General features: G+C 36.1%; 1 protein-coding gene and 1 long non-coding RNA gene across 7 annotated transcripts in view; one reads left to right on the top strand and one right to left on the bottom strand.

Annotated features, from left to right (window-relative positions):
* The window catches only part of tshz2 (teashirt zinc finger homeobox 2), a 254,508-nt gene that overhangs the window by 13,345 nt on the left and 219,597 nt on the right, over positions 1-21,566 (top strand). For 2 of the 6 annotated variants that reach the window (XM_073939326.1, XM_073939327.1), the window contains exons 3-4: positions 14,760-14,868; positions 15,231-15,293. The exons of 2 other annotated variants lie outside the window; for them this stretch is intronic. The gene's annotated coding sequence lies outside the window, so the exon portion shown is untranslated. The remainder of the gene's footprint in view (positions 1-14,759; positions 14,869-15,230; positions 15,294-21,566) is intronic. 2 more of the 6 variants (XM_068216938.2, XM_073939329.1) reach the window with 1 other exon arrangement.
* Positions 1-21,566, bottom strand: part of LOC141380554 (uncharacterized) — an 89,075-nt gene that overhangs the window by 38,754 nt on the left and 28,755 nt on the right. The window lies entirely within an intron of this gene.

The following is a 21,566-nucleotide window of genomic DNA, read 5'->3' as shown; positions in this document are numbered from 1 at the left end:
GCAAGTACAGTTAAGAAGCACCACTGTAATTACAGAGTGAACAAAAGCTTTCTTTGGAGACGCAGCACAAAGCAGTATCAATGGCAGATGAGTGGAGTTGTGCAGACCGAGGCCTCATTCAGCAGCGCTCTGAAAAGACTGCATGTCGGAGCAGAAAAGCGATCACGCTCCACTAAGGAGGCTTCGCAATGACTTTGTCAGTGTCACTTACACATTACACCCATGTTGTCTTTTCTCACATCTTGTGGTGGGTGGCTAGATCATGTTCCTGGGGGCGGGGTTTAGGGGTTAGGTTTTGTAATTGAGTGTAATCACAATTACAGTATAGATTACACGTGTTATTGTTTGCTGCATTCAGTCTGGAGTCGTTTATAGAAAGGGATTGTTAACGTTAGTTAACTTAAAGGGCACCTAGGTTACCCCTTTTTTCAGATTTAATACAAGTCTTTTGCGTCTCTAGAATCTGTACATAAAGTTTCAGATCAAAATACCCATCAGATTTTTCATTATACCTTTTACAAGATGCTGTTTTATACTGATTTCCAGCAGGGGGTGGTTTTGTCGTACTGCGCCTTTAAGACGAGTCTTTCCCGCCCACTATTTCTACATGCCTCCTCCCTCAGCTGCGTCAGACAACAGACAGACTTAAAGGAAGAAGGTCTCACGTAGCGTTTGTGAGATACTACGGTAAGAACTAACCTTTACTAATCAGTATTGTGAAGTTGCATTGATGAGTCACACACAATATCGTTACAAAGTTAACGTGCGCGCCCGCGCACACACACACCTCAGATGACACACATACACACACACACACAGGCAGGCAGGCAGGCAGGCAGGCAGACAGACAGAGCGCGCTTAGCTTAGTTAAGGCTAACCTCAAGTACTGTGTGGATATCTGTTATGCTAATGTACAAAATAAACCTTATTTAACTTCCTCAAACCGGGATTGAAGCGTCTTCTTTTATAATTGTTCTGACACGCAGCTGTGCTGATGAAGTAAAGCTGAAGTAAAACGCTGTAATTAATTACACACATACTCTGTTTTAAAACACTTTAAACATGTGAAACTTACTCTTAATCACATTTGATGATGATTGCTGATCCTAGTGAACAGAACAGACCTTTTATTCCCGGTTGCTTTGCGTATGTCTGCCTGGTCTTGTTGACATATACACGTGACTACCGGAACATGTTAATGCGCGCAGCTGTCAATCAATTCGGTGGGCGGGGGGATCGCACACCTACGTAATGGTGCAATCGCTTGGCCAATTGGCCGACCCTTTTTTTTGTAGTTAAATTGAAAAAAAAGGACTGGGTGTGTTCATATCACCCCAGTATGACGGTCTATACACTATACCAACACACAGATCTGTCCAAACAGCTTGAAAAGTAGATTTTTTACCATAGGTGCCCTTTAAAGGTATAGTTCACCTAAAAATGAAAATCTCCTGTTAGTTTGCTCAGCCACAGATTCTTCAGGATGTAGATTACTTTTCTTCTGTAGTAGAGCATTAAAGAAGATTTTAAGCTGAATCCGTGATACTTGGTTATTCATATAATGGCAGTTAATGATGATGTGGGGGTTTTTTTGTACATCACTTACAGGCATCTCTAACATTTTTCATTTTGAGCAGTATAAACTCTAGATGATGGATAGTAAAGCCCAACGTGTTTTCTTTACAAAGATATCTAAACTGAGAATGTAGACCAAATTATTCAGCAACTGTTACTGTTTTAGTTTGAGAAGGTCGTTTTTGAAAAAGGGCCTCTGTCAGTGAGGGAGAGAAGGACATCGATATATTCTCAAAAAATGTTTTGCATAAGTATTATTTTGCATTCTATCTTAATGAAATTTCAAATATATAAATTTCAAATAAATATATTCAAATATAGGGCGATGCAGTGGCGCAGTGGGTAGCACGTTCACCTCACAGCAAAAAGGTCGCTGGGTTGCTAGTTCGATCCTCGGTTCAGTTGGCATTTCTGTGTGGAGTTTGCATGTTCTCCCTGCGTTCATGTGGGTTTCCTCCGGGTACTCCGGTTTCCCCCCACAGTCCAAAGACATGCGGTACAGGTGAATTTTGTAGGCTGAGTGTGTGTATGTGTGGATGTTTCCCAGAGATGGGTTGCGGCTGGAAGGGCATCCGCTGCGTAAAAACTTGCTGGATAAGTTGGCGGTTCATTCCGCTGTGGCGATCCCAGAATAATAAAGGGACTAAGCCGACAAGAAAATGAATGAATGAATGAAAATTCAAATATACACTCACAAGGCTTTCAAGATATATTTTTTATTTATTTTTTTATTTATTACAAGAATGTTTTCCTGTCTTTTTGTATGCAAAACAAATCTTGAACAAAGTACAATGTTTGTTTCTCATTACTTTGCATGTATAACTTTTTATATTTTTAGCATTAAACTAGCTAGATGGACCATAGTAAAGCAAAAAAAAAAAAATCTTTTTAATAATTTGTTTTACATTTATATAGCAGTTTTCTGGACACTCAAAGCACTTTACACATTTTTTGGGTGAGGGAATCTCCGCATCCATCACCAGTGCGCAGCGACGGCAGCCATACAGTACTGCACCAGACCACACAACACACACCAGCTGATGGGTGGAGAGGAGACAGAGTGATGAAGCCAATTATGATATGGGGATGGTTAGGAGGCCATGATGGACAGAGGCCAGTGGGCAAATTTGATCAGCATACAGGGGTTAAAGCCCTACTCTTTTTCGAAGGACATCCTGGGATTTTTAATGATCACAGAGAGTCAGAACCTCGGTTTACCATCTTACCATAGAGTCCCCATCAATATACTAAGCCATTAGGACCCACACAGAGACACAGATTGAGCGCCGCCTACTGGTCTTACATTCTTTCCAATGATACCGAATTTTTGTTTGTAGCTCATTTGGGTCAAGGGCTGTTAATCTATAAGTTTGAATCGATATATTGAAAAAGAAATAAACGATAAAATTCACAATTATATATAATTCTAACTGTAATGCAATGATATGTTTATTTTGTAAAGCTGCTTTGAACAATACTTATTGTGAAGAGCGAGTTAAATATGAAATGTGTATATAAAGATAGAACACAAAATAAAACAGACAAGAGAGCTTTTTTTTTTTAACTTACAAAAGAGCATGAGCTACTGTATGTTGTCCGACATGTTTTTCAACTTTTGTTTTCAGCTAAAAAATTTTGTTCATTACCTAAATAAATAAATAAACATTAAAAGTAAATAACTAAAATGAAATTATGGTAAAAAAAAAAAAAAAAAAAAAAAAAAAATATATATATATATATAAATTGTATATATAAATTATATATATAAATTGCATTGTTATGATAACCAATCTAAACTTACTGTAAAGGGGACCTATTATGCCCTATTTTAGATGTCAAATTAGTGTCTGATGTCCCTAGAGTGTGTATGTGCAAAACAAATAATGTTTTGTACGTCTTTTGAAACTGCCCATTTTAAGCTTCAATTTTAATTGTGCCATTTTGGAAAATGTCGCTTTAAATGCAAATGATACTGTGCATTCCTTAAAAGTGGGCGGAGCTACAAATGCCGGCGTGCCGCATAGTGGCAGATTCGAAAACAAGACTAATGTCAAATGCTAGTAAGGGAGAGGTTGTCACTAGTGGGTTGGGCTTTCCCCCTCTGATGACACATACAAGAAAGTATGTCAATCAAATTGTTTCTGCAGACTGTTTCCATAAAGCGTGATTACAAGTAATGAAATAAAATCAAAACATTTTAACCATTAGAAGTTTGTTATATTCACTGTTGCCACACAACTGGTTAAACCCCTTATAGAAGTGATTTTGTCATAGCAGATCCCTTTTAAAGTGTTTTACATTCAAAAGTTCCATTTCGTAACATCTCAACCATCTCACGTTAACCAAGAAAAACAAATCCTTCGCTCATTATCATTTGATGTTAATGCAATACTTCAGATTAACAAATGAAACCTTATTGTAAAGCATTACCAGTCTTTCTTTACAAAGCCACATTGAATATTTATAAAACAAGACCTTGGCACAGAAAAAACTTGACAAATCAAACGCAATGAGACATAAATGCAGCGGACACAAACGCATAGAGATGTAGCCGCCGTTCACCTCCATCTCCGAACACCCACACGGAGGTCAGGGTAGCATGTAGCCAGTCGTTGTGCTAATCTTCTTTGTCACTCATAAAATTTACACTACATCTCCCCTTTGGAGGCCTGTCATTTTCCTCCTGCCTTCAGCTGTCACCACACGCGAGTAATTACTCAGAGGGTTTGAATGGGCCCTTGATTATTTATAGGGTCGGATGTCTGGGAAAAAAGAAAAACCTTATACGCTGCTTTGAATTATTTCACATTAGTGATAATGCATGAAAACGAGGACTTTTTCGCTCCTTCCAGAGACTCGGGATAATCATGGAGCCGCATAGGAAGTGTGTGAACTAATGATCGGAAAAGATCTTCTTCAAAATGGTTCGGGAGGAATGAGACTAAACATAATTTCAAGGCTGAGTGAGAATGTCAGGGAAAAAAGCGCTGTGATCTTTTCAATGCCGAACCTGGAGACGGGATACCGAGGGTGGCGGATGATTGAATGTGATTTTTAGAAAGGGTTTGTTTGCAAAAGTTCGATTCTGTTTGTGTGATTAGAGAGCGGAGATGGTGTCGAAACACGTCTGTCTGGACAATGGCGGATGAATGGTGTGTGTTTCAAAACAGATTTAACAAAGCAGAGGTGTTTGTGCAAAGACAAATGAATTCTTAATGTTTTTTAATAGAATATTTGATTAAATCAGCCAATATCGGATAAATACAGTTGAAGTCAATTAGCTCATTTTAATAGTTTGTGTTTAACAGAGCAAGGAATTTTTCATAATATTTGATATAATATTTTTTCTTCTGGAAAAAGTCTTATTTGTTGTATTTAGGCTAGAATAAAAACAGTTTTACAGTTTTTATTAATCTTTAAATTATTATTATTATTATTTATTATACATTAAAAAGGGTCATATTTTGGTTGAAAGGGTCTCCAACAACAGGCTGATATGCATGCAAGGTCAATAAACACTTATAATATGCATTTATTTTTGCTTAATTATCCCAACGACTCCCATATGATTCGTTCAGCGATTCATTTGTTCCCAAACCCCTCTTTAGCGCAAAGTTAATCTGCGCTGATTGGCCCGATGACAGCTTGTTGCGATTGGTCGACAGCGTTCAGCGTAAGACAGAAATGCCCACCACGGCTTATCAACAATATTGAGATAGTCAGTCAGTGCATAGTGTATGTGTGAGCATACCTGCCAACACACTCATGTTTTTTTTTCAGAAGTCTCCCTTATTTCAGACCCATCTCCCGCCACCCTCCCGTTTTGTTATTTATCCCTGAAAACTCCTGTAATTTTCAACGGTCTTCAGCTTTTTGGTATACGATACGCAGGGCTGGCGCCTCCATAGAGGCGACCTAGGCGGCCGCCTAGGGCGGCAGTATAGAGAGGGCGGCATCCGCGACACCTCCCTTACCACCCACGTCCTCAGTTGTGTCCGCGACACCTCGCTCACCACCCGCATCCTCAGATATATTCGTGCATAGATGACAGAATAGAGAGGGCGGCGTCAGCGACACCTCCATCAGCACCCGCGTGTCCTCAGTTATGTCCGCGCATAGGGCGGCAGAATTGAGGTCCGCGACACCCGCGCGTCCTCAGTTATATCCGCGCATAGGGTGGCAGAATAAGGAGCGCAGTGTCCGCAACACCTACCTCCCTCAGCACCCGCGCGTCCTCAGTTATATCCGCGCATAGTGCGCTTGAAAAGAGGTCCGCGACACCTCACTTAATTTTCATAACCGGTTACTTTCATTTTCACATTGGGGTTGAGGGCGGCATGATCGTCCTCTGCCTAGAGCGGCAGTTCAGCTTGCTCCGGCCCTGACGATACGGTAGACGCGATATGAGAGTATAAAGAGTTAACCGCACTTCCTCTGTAAGTGACTTCATTTACAATCACCACCTGTGGGCGCTTGAATGAATGTCCTTCAGTAATTTAACTTCAGGGTGTCCCTGAGGCGGAATAATCTCTGAGGTAATGGATTTCATTAAGATCGTTGCAACAAACTTCTAATCTGTCACCCTTTTACCTAAGTGATTTTTTTTTTAAAGTGTTTCACTACTGTAGTTTCTGGGAACATACGGCGACAGTCATGGTGTACAACTTGAGTACTTACAAATAACTGACAAAGTCGTCACTGTCAGTGCAAATGAACTGGAAACTTACTTTTGGTTTATTTGAGTTGATTTCAAGTGACGTGAGGTGGAGGTGTCGACTGTCATAGATATTTACACTAGATATCGCATAGGGACCCTGAGCATGCGTCAATAGCGCCGCCATATTTATACAGTGCTCACAGGACAAGTGTCATTCAACCACACTAGCCGAGACAGTTTTACTACGTGAAAATGGACTTTAGCGGGTCACACTTTACAATAGGGTTCATTAGTTAATGTTAATTAATGCATTTACTAACATGAACAAACAATGAACAATGCATTTACCACTGTATTTGTTCATGTTAGTTAATGTTAGTTAATGAAAATACAGTTGTTCATTGTTAGTTCATGTTAACTCATGGTCCATTAACTAATGTTACCAAACATGGACTTGGTTGTTAATAATGCATTAGTAAATGTTCAATTATGATTAATAAATGCTGTACATGTGTTGTTCATGATTAGTTCATGTTAGTAAATGCATTAACTAATGAACCTTATTGTAAAGTGTTACCCTTTAGCGCTGTCTACGGGTGTAGTAACGAGCAAACAAAGAAAACAAAGCACAGAGGCAGAACATTTCTTAGGTAAGATTTAGTTTTTTACGTTTTAGTATGTTGTGAACTTTTGTGCTACACGGGTAACGTTATTGATAATAATGCTGTCACTTACTGCATTCACCATAAGGCAAAGTAAGACCAACTCACCCTAAATACTCGGCTTATGCTAGCTTTGTTGAATAAAATCAGCAAACAATGCAAAAGAAATATGACTGCTGCACTGTCAGAAACTTGTATTATTGTCGGCTAGTGAAGGAGTCCTCCATAACGGAAATTCATTCGCTTCCCCGTCAGTATGAGAAGTGAAAGCAGTAGAGGAGGTGTGTTTCAGGACACCAATTAGATCAAATCTAACAAGGAGGGTAGATAGTATATTTCCATACACACAAACATAAGCTTTTTGTCAGGAATGACTGTGCGATCACTGATCCATCAGTGTAGAAAAGTGATGTAAAATTATAATTTTCATAATTTATAAAAAAGATTTAACATACTGACCTCCGGGAAAACTCCAATCATAGATATATGTGTATATGTGTATATCTCTTACTTTGGATGGCCACAGTCCTTCACTGTACCTTGGTCCCGCATTCATTTCAAAGGAGCGCTACCCTGTACTAAAATGGCGGCGCTATTGACGCATTCCTTCCAATAGACAACAACAGGGTAGGAGACATCTAATGTATATATCTATGGTAGATTGTAAATGACGTCACTTGCATAGGAAGCGTGGGTGCCTGAGCATGCAAGCCTGAAGGAGCAAGTGCAACTCTGCAGACAGACCTTTCTCTACTTTGCTAGCATTTACTTCATTAGGGCAATTCTGCTTTATTAACTCTAAACAACTGCTCACAGTAAAAATGTACCAGGAAAAGTGCATGGAAGAAAAGAATGAATATAAAGTTGGTCTTAAAAAAAAAAAAACATGCTGAAATAGTGTTGTAACTTTTCTAGAAAACTCTGACTGTATTTTGCAATCCTGTTCGCAATTTAGTTCACCTTTATATTATTTTTATGTACACACAAAATTCACAAACATCTCTGGTTCTTATTTTTTAAGGTCAGAGCAGAGTGGTTTATTGCTCATTGCTTGTCTTTCATTTGTAACACATTGGAAATGCGCTCATCTTTGGATGTGCATGTGTCCCATTCACATGTCATTTGTCTGTTTCGCTCTACTGTATATGGATGAAGATTTCTGCCTGCCGTTTAAACCCGAGTGGCTGTAGCTCAGGTAATTTGATCTAGGGAGATTTTGATGAGAAATGTTTGTATGGAAATCTCTGACGTTGCATTTTCCTGCCTCGTATAGAGAGTCGGCCGGTTTCTGAACAAGAGGAGTGCTGAAAATAGATGCGAATTTTCAAAGCTGAGATGCGGTTTTGACAAATTGCTAGACGTGTAAGAGCTTTGAAACTCGTTTGGCATTATTTGATATCCTCTTGTAGTGTACTGAAGTGTATTTTTCAGTCCAAATGGGCTTTCATGGATTTGTTTTATTATGACGCTTTTTGAATGGCTATATTTGGATTTTTTCCCTGTAAATAGAAGATAGTGAACTGAAAATAATTAGGATGATGTATTGAGTCAGATCTGAAAGTGAGGGACATTGCAGTTCATTTGACTAACGTTCTGACAAGGTTCTCCTAGAAATATTAATGCAGCAGACCATTTTATGTTAAACAACTTTATTTGTAAGTTTTTTTTTTTTTTTTTTTTTGCATGTTTCAGCATGTTCTAAGAGCATTCAAAAGCAGCATTTGCTTCTAAATTGTTATGCCTTAATATGGAAATTTTGGCCGATAAAGGTGGATTATAAATATATTTTAGTATATAATTTATATAATAAATTATATTATTATATAGAATAAATTATATTATTTTTTGTGTACTATTGTTCTTAGTCCTGAACAAACCGCCTAATTTAATAACAGAATGTTCATTCAGGGTTATCTGGTCTTGGTTTATATTCTCTAAATGTCATCACAAAGTGGTCATGGAATTTATTTTGGTAAAACGTTTCAGTCTCATCTTTGCCTAATGTTTTTTCACGTGTTTTAGAACATTCAAAGAGTATTCAATGGAATGTCTTCATAATGGTTGTAAAATAAATGCTGATGTTTGTATAGCTAAATTAAATTAAATTAAAAATAAAGAAAAAAACTAAATTAAAAAAGAAAATATAAAAGAATGTTTAAACACAGACCTGACAGACACAGATATAATTGTAATAATTTTTATGTTTTTATTTTTATATATTAAATGAAATAAATGAAAATAAAAAGATAAAAATGTGTATATATATGTATATATATATGTGTGTATATATGTGTATACACACACACACACAAACACACACAAACACACACACACACACACACACACACACACACATATATATATATATATATATATATATATATATATATATATATATATATATATATATATATGTGTGTGTGTGTGTGTGTGTGTGTGTGTGTGTGTGTGTGTGTGTACATATATACACACACACACACATACACACACGCAAATTAAAAACTGCTTTTATTTCTCCAGGAGAAAACATATTATCAGACATATTTATATATTATTAATTAAAAATTATATATATATATATATATATATATATATATATATATATATATATATATATATATATATATATATATATATATATATATATATATATATATATATATATATATATATATATATATATATATATGAATACATTCATTCATTATTTTAGTCCCTTCATTAATCAAAACTATTTATTATTAATCAACCTGAAAACCTTCCAAATTCCATTTTTCTTTCTGATTTTATTTTAATAATTTTTATGTTTTTATTTTCTTATTTTAAACTAACATAACATTTAAATAAATAACTGTCTAACTATCATTATTATTAGTTTTAAACGTTTTCTTTCATATATTTAACTAAATTATAATAAATATATGAAAATAAAAAATAATAAAACATTAAATTTAAAATAACTGAAATAGAACAGAATGTTTACACACAGACCTGAAAACCTTCCAAATTCCATTTTTCTTGTTGATATAAATTGAATTACTTTTTTTTATTTTCATAAATTAAACTAAATTAAATGAATGAAAATAAAAACATATTTAAAGATTAAATAAAAAATAAAGGAAATACAAAAGACTGCTTAAAATGGTTCGAGCCCTGGCAGGGTCAGTTAGCATTTCTGTGTGGAGTTTGCATGTTCTCCACATGTTGGCGTGGGTTTCCTCCGGGTGCTCCGGTTTCCCCCACAGTCTAAATACATGCGCTGTGGGTGAATTGAATAAGCTACATTGTCTGTAGTGTATGTGTGAACGTGAGAGTGTATGGGTGTTTCCCAGTGTTGGGTTGGAAGTGCATCCACTGCGTAAAACATATGCTTGATAAGTTGGTTTATTCCTCTCTGGCGACCCCTAATTATTATAGCGACTAAGCTGAAAAGAAAATGAATGAATTTATATAAAAAACATAAAAATGTAATAAAAAAATGTAAAAATAAATATAATGATACTTGTTAATAATGATATTTGTTAAGGTTTCTTGTTGATATTTGGCATAATTTTATCAGGAAGCGAATGTTTTGTTCTCTTTGACTTAGATGTAAACGCTGCTTTGTTCACAAATGTTTCATGTGATATTTGTAGTGTTTAAAATATATGCTATATCCAACATCTGGATATTTGTCATCAATATTGGCAATTAAATTATATTAAATTAAACTTAAATTTATGATAAATGCCTGAAAACCTTCCAAATTCAGTTTTTCTTGTTGATTCTTAATAGAATTATTATTTAATTTTCTGTTTGACTCATTTGTTGGGAAAACTTTTCTTTATTCGCAAATGTTTAATGTGATGTATGCACTGTATACTCTCAAACATACTCTATATTCAACATCTGGATGTTTGTCTTCACCTCAAATGACATATCCAAGTTGTGTTTACCTCTAAACACAGAACGAAAAAGGCTTTTACTGTGAGATTACCCAACACTATCTTGCGGCAATTCGTTTTGACGTAATGACGAATTTGTATGAATTCGTAAAATCTAATTTGTACAGTTTAGTCAGTTTTGCTCTTACTGCAACGACTGTTGAGTTTACGGATGGGGTTTGGTGCTATGCCTCCTTTTAAAAATCATATTTTCATGTGACTGAACTTGTATGAATTCTTACGAATTAGCCGATACACAGAAAACGTAAAATGCTACATTTCATTAGGAGATCACACTGGAAAGTCATTGAATCACATTCAGCTATTAGACGCAGTTCACAAAACAGCCACCGGTGTCGCTAATAACAAGTGTTTTCAGAATTCAGCGTTGTTTTGTTTTACCCTGTAGCTTCTGTGTTTTTCATACCGATGTCAATATCTTCTGCTTATTTCGCTTTAAACAAACACTCATGGCTTATTGTGCGCACATGCGAGTGAATGGTCTTTCAGTGATGGACAATGCAACCTTCAGCATTATCAGAACAGTCACGGCCTGCCTGCACAACACTTATCTTTATCTGGAGCAGCAGATGGCCTTTCACACGTGTCATTGTTGTGACTGAAGCTGCTCCTCCTGATGTGACCTGAAATAAATGAGCCATGAGAGCAGATTCGCCATCAGCGGTGCACACATCCGGCCTGTTTGACTCTCCCGGCCAACATCAGGATCTCTCGATTTACTCTCTCTCTCTCTCTTTTTCGTTCTGGCAATTTTGAAATCTCATTAGGACAAAAACAAAATGGAGAATGATATGCAGTTAAAGTCAGAATTATCAGCCCTCCTGTATATTTTTTTCCCAGTTTCTCATTAACGGAATGAAGATTTTTTTTCGATACGTTTCTAAACATCAGGGCATATGGTTTGTCATTCTATTGTTATGCAGATCAAGGGCATAGATTTACGGTAGACGGAGGTGACGCGTCCCCCACCAATATCCACCGACCATAGAAATGTTACCACCAATAATTTCATCCACTTTTAAAAAAATCCCAGTCAACATTAACCTCCTGCCCCAAAAACGCAAACGGACATTTTGATTGGCTGTGCCTTTCCCTGCTATCATGTGAGAGGCCAACACAATCTCACGGCCCTTAACCCTATAAAGCTGAACGTATCATATTTGATACACAAGTTTCTAAGACCTATATAATATCAACCATGATCAATACTTTGTGTAAAAGCCCATTGTATATGATGTAATACTTGTATTCTCCCCCCTTGTGGAATATTATGACACTGCAGGCCATGGAAGGGCTTTTTTTTTTTTTACCTTTTCAAGATGGCAACTTTCATTGAACTACTTGAATGCTTTTTGGCTTGAACTATCTGCTAATTTCAAGTTGTTATAGTAAGAATAAAGTTTATATTGTTACTAATATTATTAAATAAAGGTTTTCTTGATTGAAACAAAACATAATTACCTAATAATTAATTGATTTTGTTACAAATAAATTGTGTTGAAAATCATGTATCAAATTTGATACAACAGGTATAAAAGAAGCTTTAGTCCCAAACAATCATGTCACATTTTTGTAATATAATCCAGTGGTTCTCAAACTTTTTTCACCAAGTACCACCTCAGAAAAAAATTGTCTCTCCAAGTACCACCATAATGAGCAGTATTGAAATACAGTAGCGTAGTAGTAGCCCAGTAAAGCTGCTACAGTTCTGCACAGTTCAAAAACGTGACACATTAATTCCCATTATTAAGAATATTTATTATTGTCAGCCACTTTAAACATAAATAGCCTGAAAGTTAACACTGAACTGTGCTTATATGTAAAAAACAAACAAAAAAAAAAAACTAAAACAAACTAAAAACGTCAACATTTAAATTAAAATGTGCTTAAGGTAAAAAGAAAAGTGCTGTACTTAAATGTAAAGTATTAACATATAGTAGCCAATTCATCAACACCTGAAAATGTTGCCTGGACCTTTGAAATATAGGCTATATGTCATATAATGAATATTATTATATGTCATATTCACATATTAATCATTTTTCATACATTTTAAAATATGCAGCATGTACATATGACATATTTGATTCCTCCGCGTACCACTGAAAGGAAGCCCACGTACCACTAGTGGTATACAGACCACAGTTTGAGAACCACTTATATAATCAATATAATGCAAACACACTGTGAGACTTGACTAATTTCTAATAGCTGATTTATTTTATCTTTGTCGTGATGACAGTTAAAATTATTTTGCTAGATATTTTCCAAGACACTAGTATTCAGCTCGAGTGGCATTTAAAGGCTTAACTTGGTTAATTAGGCAACTTAGGATAATTAGGCAAGTCATAGTATAGTGATGGTTTGTTCTGTAGACCAGTGGTCCCCAACCTTTTTATCACCGCGGACTGGTCAATGCTTGACTCTTTAACTGGAGCCCGGAGGCGGACAGTGTATGTAGATTACTAGGTGACCATCAACCATTTTTCTGAGGATGACAAGCTGAAAGAAACATTGCTGCAACTCTGATAAAAGTTTTATTTATGGAGAAAATTAAAAAGCACTGCATTGTTTGTCTGAGATAATTAGCGAAATTAACGAAATGTATATATTCCATACAAAATATAAAACTGATTGATCTGTTCTTGTCATGTGTTTTGCAGTGCGCTCATTGCACTCTGAAGATGTTTTTAACTGGGTGTGCTTGAAACTGTGCAACTCCCAATATGCGCACAAAAAGCCAAATGCCTGCAGAAAAGACGCGGTGAGCGACTGCCGCCATTTGCAATCTCCAGCAGTTGATCTGGATTTGTTGACAAATGGGTTGTGGATCCATTCCAAGGCTGTTTGCGGGTCCTTTACAGGACCTTTTGCCCTTCACAAAGAAACTTTCCTAAAACACCTGTTTCTTACTTCATTTTGCTAGCTTGTAGGTTGCATTAACAGTTAATTAAAGTAATAAATTATTGAATTAGTAGTTTGGTGCTCAAGTGACTGAGATGTAACGAGAGAATGTGGTGATTTTTTTCACTTTTTTAAAATAAGAGATCTTTCAGACTTTCAGATAATAAATGAAACAGAAATAATTAATGATTTCTTGTCAATTGATTCAAGGGGTTTAAAAAAAAAAAAAAATATATATATATATATATATATATATATATATATATATATATATATATATATATATATATATATATATATATATATATATATATATATATATATATATATATATATATATATATATAACTTAATAATTTTGACCTTAAAATGGTTTAAAAAAAATTAAAACTGCTTTTTTTTATAGCTGAAATAAAACAAATTAGACTTTCTCCAGAAGAAAAAATATTATTGGAAATACAGTAAAAAATTCCTTGCTCTGTAAAACTTCATAAGGGAAATATTTGAAAAACAAATCACATGAAAACAGCAACCAGAACCTATTTAGCATTAAATAAGACATTTAAAAAGCAGCTTAGTATAGTCGTATAGTAAAATAGTATAGCGTAGCCAAAAGTACAATCTTTAACCAGTAGCCAGGTGAGTTTTTGAGCCCAGCCTGAATCCGAAAGTGACTTTATAGAGACATTCACAAATTTTACAATTAGTCTCATCTCCATAACTTCTTAAGGTTTATGACAGTGTCACAGGCTCCACTAAAGGGCAAGTATGTGAAAGCGTGAATTTCTTGCGACAGCCCTTGATACCCGCAGAGCTATATTTAGGGTTGGATAACTAGTACTGCACAGTATAATCTGACATTTGGACCACAAGGGAGTCTTACTGCATCGCTCGCAAATGACAGTGTCACTGTTGGTTTGCGTCCCCGGTGGAATAGGTTAAAGAGAACAAAACATGTTTTTGCAGTGGAGCGCCGGCCCGGCAAGACAGATCTAATAAAACTGTATTTGATTGCAGGGTATGATCTGACGGGGGGCTGTCAGTGCTGAGTGAACCCCTCGAGCCCAGATCAGGACAGGAGCACTTTTGAGGAAGGACAGAGACAGGGATGCTCATGGATGGAAGGGTAGAGTAGATCTTTTTTCATCTTATCTAATTTGTTCTTCTCTTTTTTAAGCTTTTTGAATATTTTTTTTCGGAGGGAAAAAGTTCTTAACGTGCTTGAGTTCTTAAAATGAATTAATCATTCATTCATTAAGAAAAAATAAATGGGGTATTGGGTGTGGCTAACATACTTAACCACGCCCCTCCAACTGCCAGTTTTACAACAAACAGAAATGGTGTGGAGGAGGAGTCTGTTAGGTTGTAGTAACTCTCCTAAAACCCTTTTCCTGATCTTTCTGAATGAAATGCCTACTTTACTACATCCAATCAGCTCGCAGTAGAAAAAAAAGCCATGTTTTCTCATTTAATATTCCGTTTCTCTAGGAACTGCGTCACAATATGGGGAAAAAATGGTTGCAGGTTCTGGTTCATGTGGACTTTTTAAAGGTATAGTTCTCCCAAAAATAAATATTTTGTAATAATTTACTCACTCCATCACTTGAGTTCATTTCTGCTGTTGAACACTAAAGAAGATATTTTGGAGAATGTTAGAAACCCGGTAGCCAATGATGTTTGTAGTATTTGTTTTTGCTTCTTTCTAAGTCAGGGGTGTCCAAAGTCGGTCCTGGAGGACCGGTGTCCTGCTGATCTTAGCTCCAACTTGATTCAACACACCTGCCTGGAAGTTTCTTGTATACCTATAATAGCTTGATTAGCTTGTTCAGGTGTGTTTGATTAGGGTTGGAGCTAAACTCTCCAGGACACCGGCCCTCCAGGACCGAATGTGGAAACTCCTGGTTTAAGTCAATGGCTATCGGTTTCCAATGTTTTTTAAATATCTTTTTTCCGGCCGAGGTTTCACCCAGTCATTAGGTCTCACAGCTTGGCAGGTCTGCTTTGCCTTGGGAAAGCATGCGCTCATGAATAATTAAGAAGCAGGCTCTTCTCATAGGATAAGAAAACTCAGTTATGAATAATAATGAGAAACTGGCGTGTCATCACTTCACTTGCAGTTTTGCATTACGTCACTGATTTTGATCCCGCCCCAAAAATCATTTTAAACCCAGAAAAAGAAATTAGCTTACAAAATTATCCAATTTTCCCCGAAATCAAAGCTGACAGGTGCTAATGTTGTCTTAACTGATGCTCAACACACAAATCTGTTAACATTTAAAAAAAACTACTCGAGGGGGAAAAAAAACTCAGAGGTTTGTTACCACATGTAGGAGAGTAATTTTCATTTTGGGGTGAACTATCCCTTTAGGAATAAGTTATTGTTTTGTTTTTTTCTTAAAGACACCAGTTTTATTTTTATTTTATTTATTTATTTATTTTTTAAAGGCTTATTTTACAACTCCTCTTATAGTAAAACATACTGGTAAAAACTAAAAATGCTACAGTAAACATCCATAAACTGGTTAACAGTGCTTTCTTTCTATATAGGGTGAATAACAGTAAAATTAACTTTCCCAGAATTCCCTGCTGTATGTATGTATTGAATTGTGTATATTTATACAATTTAATTAAACAGTAGTTTACCATACAATTTTCAACATTGTTTTATGGTTTCCCCCATATGATTTATAGTAAAGTTCTGGCAACCTTAGCTGTTTAAAAAAATTTTTTTTTTAATGGATTTTGTGGAAATTTATGGATTTTTAAAACATTTTAATGCGTTCAGTCAATCTCGGGTCAGATGGGAGCAATTTTATCTTAGCTTAGCATAGACCATTGAATCGGATTAGACCATTAGCATTTCCCTCAATAAATTAACAAAGAGTTTTAACAATTTTCCTATTTAAAGCTGGACTCTTCTCATCATCTACTAAAACAACAAAAAAAAGTTGCTGTTTTAGGAAATTAATTAAATGCGGTAGTTTACCTTAAAATTTTCAAAAAAAATAAAATTATGGTTTCTACCATATTTTGATCGTAAAATTCTGGCAACCACATCTGCCATTTGTTTACTGTAAAATTGATGGATTCATAAACTTTTAAATCCATTCAGCCGATATCTAGGTCTTACGGGAGCACTTTTAGCTTAGCTTAGCATAAGTGAATCAGATTAGACCATTAGCATCTCGATCAAAATGACCAAAGACTTTTAATAATTTTCTTATTTAAAGTGTGACTGTTCACATTGTGTACTGTAAATATATGTGATTTCCTGGGCTGATATGGCTAGGAACTGTATTCTGCGTAATAATCGAGGCTCTTTACCATGACTGCAGCAGACACAATGGCTGCATTTTTTGTTGACCTGCTTACTTCATCTTTTAAAAGTGAGCCGTATCCGATCTTCTGCATTTGCGCAGTACCCAGCAAAAGCGCAATGACCAGGAAAAATAAAAGTGGGCACTGAATGATAGCTGACAAATTAAGAGTGCTCTTTTCTCTATTCCTGTATGTAATCTGCTTTTAACAAGCTGCTTTACTATAGTTTATGACAGAAAGGTTTTCATTTGTCCATCTTCTTTGGTATATGGGCTTTTTTAAACCTTTAGGCATCTTAATGTAATGCCCATGGCCTGATTTCTGCATGTGATGAAGCTATGCACTAGTATGGTTATTTGGTGGAGATTGCGCTCTCTTGCTCTCATTAACATGCTTAAATACCTGTGTTATATGACAATATGAATATGAAAGTCCTCAAGTATGAGATTTAAGGTTTGACTTTGCTGAAGTCTGTTCTGAAAAGAAAGTGTCAGACTTGACAACATTGGCTATGGTTTTTAATGACGCGTGATTCGCATTGACAGGTGAAAATCTACCTACTGCAGACACGAGAACACAGATCTGATTCATATCAGATAAATTTCCAGATATGAACAAGGCCTGAATCTGATTTAAATAAATCGTAATCCATGTGATTTGTTCCTGTTTACACGTACATGGGCCAAATCCGATCTGTGCCACATGGAGGAAAAAAACGGAATTGAGTGACTTGAACAGTGCAGTGTAAATGCGGCCAATGATATTACACAGTGATAGTTCATATCGTCATAACTGTGTGTGTGCCCACTTATTTACATGTGGCAGTATACACCGAATAAAAAAATCTTTTACGGTTAGCAGTTTATTCTGTTGCAACAATATCACACCACCCGGTCCTAAACTACTGTATACCTTATTTTTTCATAAGAAAATATAAGGTGCTTTTATAAACAAATTTAACACAATATTTCCATGTGCGTACTGTAAGATCATGAGTATTTTTATAGGAACATTTCAGACACGTGATGATCTCTCTGATTATTCAAATACCAGATCGATTTTTATGAAAAAAAAAATAATATTAAAAATGACTAGAGGATGCAGGATGATATAGTTCATTTATGTAAGTAAAAAATAAATAAAAGTGTCAAATAAATGAAACAATGACAACAACAAATTATACTCCCCAAAAACTCTTTAATAAAACAAACAAAGAAGAACTGAGGAAGAAGCTGAAAATGCTGACGTTCAGGTTTGATGTTTTGACAGCAGAGACTACAGGCTGTCATTGCAGACCAACAAAGTATTGACAGTTGTTTAAATGATTTCTGGTTGATTTTAATCCCTTACACACTTCCTATTAAAAGTATCTGACATGACGGAGATGGATTTGTTTTGACACAGTTTAACTGAGAAGAGCTGTGTTTTTGTCATATTTTATTACTATTTTCTACACTGGAGTGAATAGACCATGATGATGTGAGATATGTTACGATTAGATCTCAAACACACAATCTCAAACACACATGAAGATTCTGTCATTCTGTTCTGTTCTGGAATAATCTGTCATTTGTTCTTGTCATTTGTTTTTCTCTTTCTATCTGTTGTTTGTTCTATCGCTCATTCTGCTGTTTTTGTCATTCATTCTTTTGCTTTATCAGTCTGTTGTTCTTTTATTTGTTCTCTCTCAATTCACCCTTTGTTCTACTGTTTTCATTGTTTTTTACTTTTGTCGTTTATACTATTGCTTGTTAATCTGTCTGTCTGTTTATCAATCATTTGTCTGTCTGTCTGTCTGTCTGTCTGTCTGTCTGTCTGTCTGTCATGTATTTATCATCTTTCTATTATCTGTCTATCTTAATAATCAACTACTGATTCATCCATCCATCCATCCATCTGTCCATCCATCCGTCCGTCTATCTATCCACTCGTCTGTCTGTCTATCTATCTGTCTGTCTGTTTGTCTATCTATCCAATCGTCTATCTGTCTGTCTGTCTGTCTGTCTGTCATGTATTTATCATCTTTCTTATATCTATCTATCTTTACATCCATCCATCCAACTACTGATTCATCCATCCATCCATCCAACTACTGATCCTTTCATCCATCCATCCGTCCATCCGTCCGTCCATCCGTCCATCCATCCATCCATCCATCCATCCATCCATCCATCCATCCATCCATCCATCCATCCATCCATCCATCCATCCATCCATCCATCCATCCATCCATCCATCCATCCATCTATCTATCTATCTATCTATCTATCTATCTATCTATCTATCTATCTATCTATCTATCCACTCGTCTGTCTTTCTGTCTGTCTGTCATGTATTTATCATCTTTCTATTATCTATCTATCTTTACATCCATCTATCCAACTACTGACTCGTCCGCCCGTCCGTCCATCCATCCATCCATCCATCCATCCATCCATCCATCCATCCATCCATCCATCCATCCATCCATCCATCCATCTAACTACTGATCCATCCATCCATCCATCCATCCACCCGTCCGTCCGTCCGTCTGTCCGTCTGTCTGTCCGTCTGTCTATCTATTTCTCTTTCCATCTATCTATCCAACTACTGATCCATCCATCCATCCTTCCATCCAACTTCTGATCCATCCATCCCTCCATCCATCCATCCATCCTTCCTTCCATCCATCCATTTATCCATCCATGCATCCATCCAACTACTGATCCATCAATTCATCCATCCATCCATCCATCCATTCACCCGTCCGTCCCTCTGTATGTCTGTCTGTCTGTCTGTCTGTCTGTCTGTCTGTCTGTCTGTCTGTCTGTCTGTCTGTCTATCTATCTATCTATCTATCTATCTATCTATCTATCTATCTATCTATCTATCCAACTACTGATTCATCCATCCGTCCATCCATCAGTCCATCTGTCTATCTGTCTGTCTGTCCGTCTGTCTGTCTATTAACTATCTATCTTTCCAACTACTGATTCATCCATCCATCCGTCCTATCATTATTTCATCTGTTTGTCTATTTGTCTGTTTGTCATTATTGTATCTATCTATCTGTATCCATCTATGTATGTCAAATGTCTCCGTTTGCTTCTTCTGCAGAGGCCAATTGTATTATCACCGGTGCAGTATAGATCACATTAGCCTCGATCTCTTGTTTTTGTCTTTCCAAAGTGATTATGAGCACCTCGGATGGCCTGTCATGTCCTCTCTCCATAATAACCTCAGCAAATGCATAACCCATGGAGACGGTTCATTAGCTTGTCAAACACACGTCTCTCCAGTCGCAGTGGTCTCGCCGTGGCCTCGGGAGCACACCAGGTCTCGCTTGCATCCAAGGTGATCAAACCTACGTCAGCCGCACCTGCCGGTTCCCCGGAGAAAACACACCAACAACACCATCCACAGGGAGACACACACTCAATCATCTTATCTCTCTTTGCCCGAGGAAAGTATCAGAAAACCCGGTGAGCCCTTGAGTTTGATTCCGACACACAGATTGATCAAAGAAACAGACAAGTGTTACTCAATACTGCTTCCCTCCGTGAGGATATCTGCTTCTCTAATACTCAGGTTTGACAGTAAATCACCTCTAACAAACAACTCTACAATTTCATACGCCATTTTTTCCGACAGCAGATCTGTCCGTCATGGTTTGCCTCCAGGGACGATCTCTAACCTCTGCTGTTGTTAACAAATGACCCTGTAAGGGTTTTTTTTGGTGCAGTGTATCACACATGCTGCTCTTCTAATGGTTTTGTTTGTGCACAAAATACTCTTTAGTGAATGAACTGGTGCAGAAATCAGATTTACTCAAGAACATGGAGTGTGGCACTATTACGGATTAAAAACAGAATAGTTTTGGCACATTTGGTGTATCATTTGCACAGAAACAGTATTTGAGGGGTCTGAAAATGTAAACTTGCAAAGATGTTTTAAAGTGAAAATGTATTGTACAAAAACAATGAAAGATTTATTAATACAAGTTTTAAAGACATGCTTATATATATATATATATATATATATATATATATATATATATATATATATATATATATATATATATATATATATATATATATATATATATATATATGTATTTATATTAGGGATGTAACGGTATCAGAATTTCACGGTATGATAATACCTCGGCATGAATGGTACGGTACGGTTTTTATTGAATAATTTACAGGAAAAACAAAACTAATGAAAAGACTCAAAAAAAAGGTGCCAAAAGTGTTTATTTACCTTAGCACTGAACATATCGATGACATACAAATTAGCCATCTATCTGTAAGTTTCGAAACAGGAACTTCAATTTATCAATTTTAATAGCAAAAAACTATTAAACCATATTAAAAAAAATAAAGTTTCAATTTAGTATTGTTGAAAACTCATCACATTCAACATTTAATTACTCACTTACTTAGATAGAGATGGGTTTTTTAGGGAAAATTATCATATAACTATAATCTGGTAAAAGCTGGGATCTCTGAGCATGTCCCCTGCAAC

The sequence above is a fragment of the Danio rerio genome, chromosome 23 (assembly GCF_049306965.1).
Source record: "Danio rerio strain Tuebingen ecotype United States chromosome 23, GRCz12tu, whole genome shotgun sequence".
NCBI lineage: Eukaryota > Metazoa > Chordata > Actinopteri > Cypriniformes > Danionidae > Danio > Danio rerio.
The sequence above is the reverse complement of the archived record's forward strand: the minus strand, read 5'-3'. Positions and strand labels throughout refer to the sequence as shown.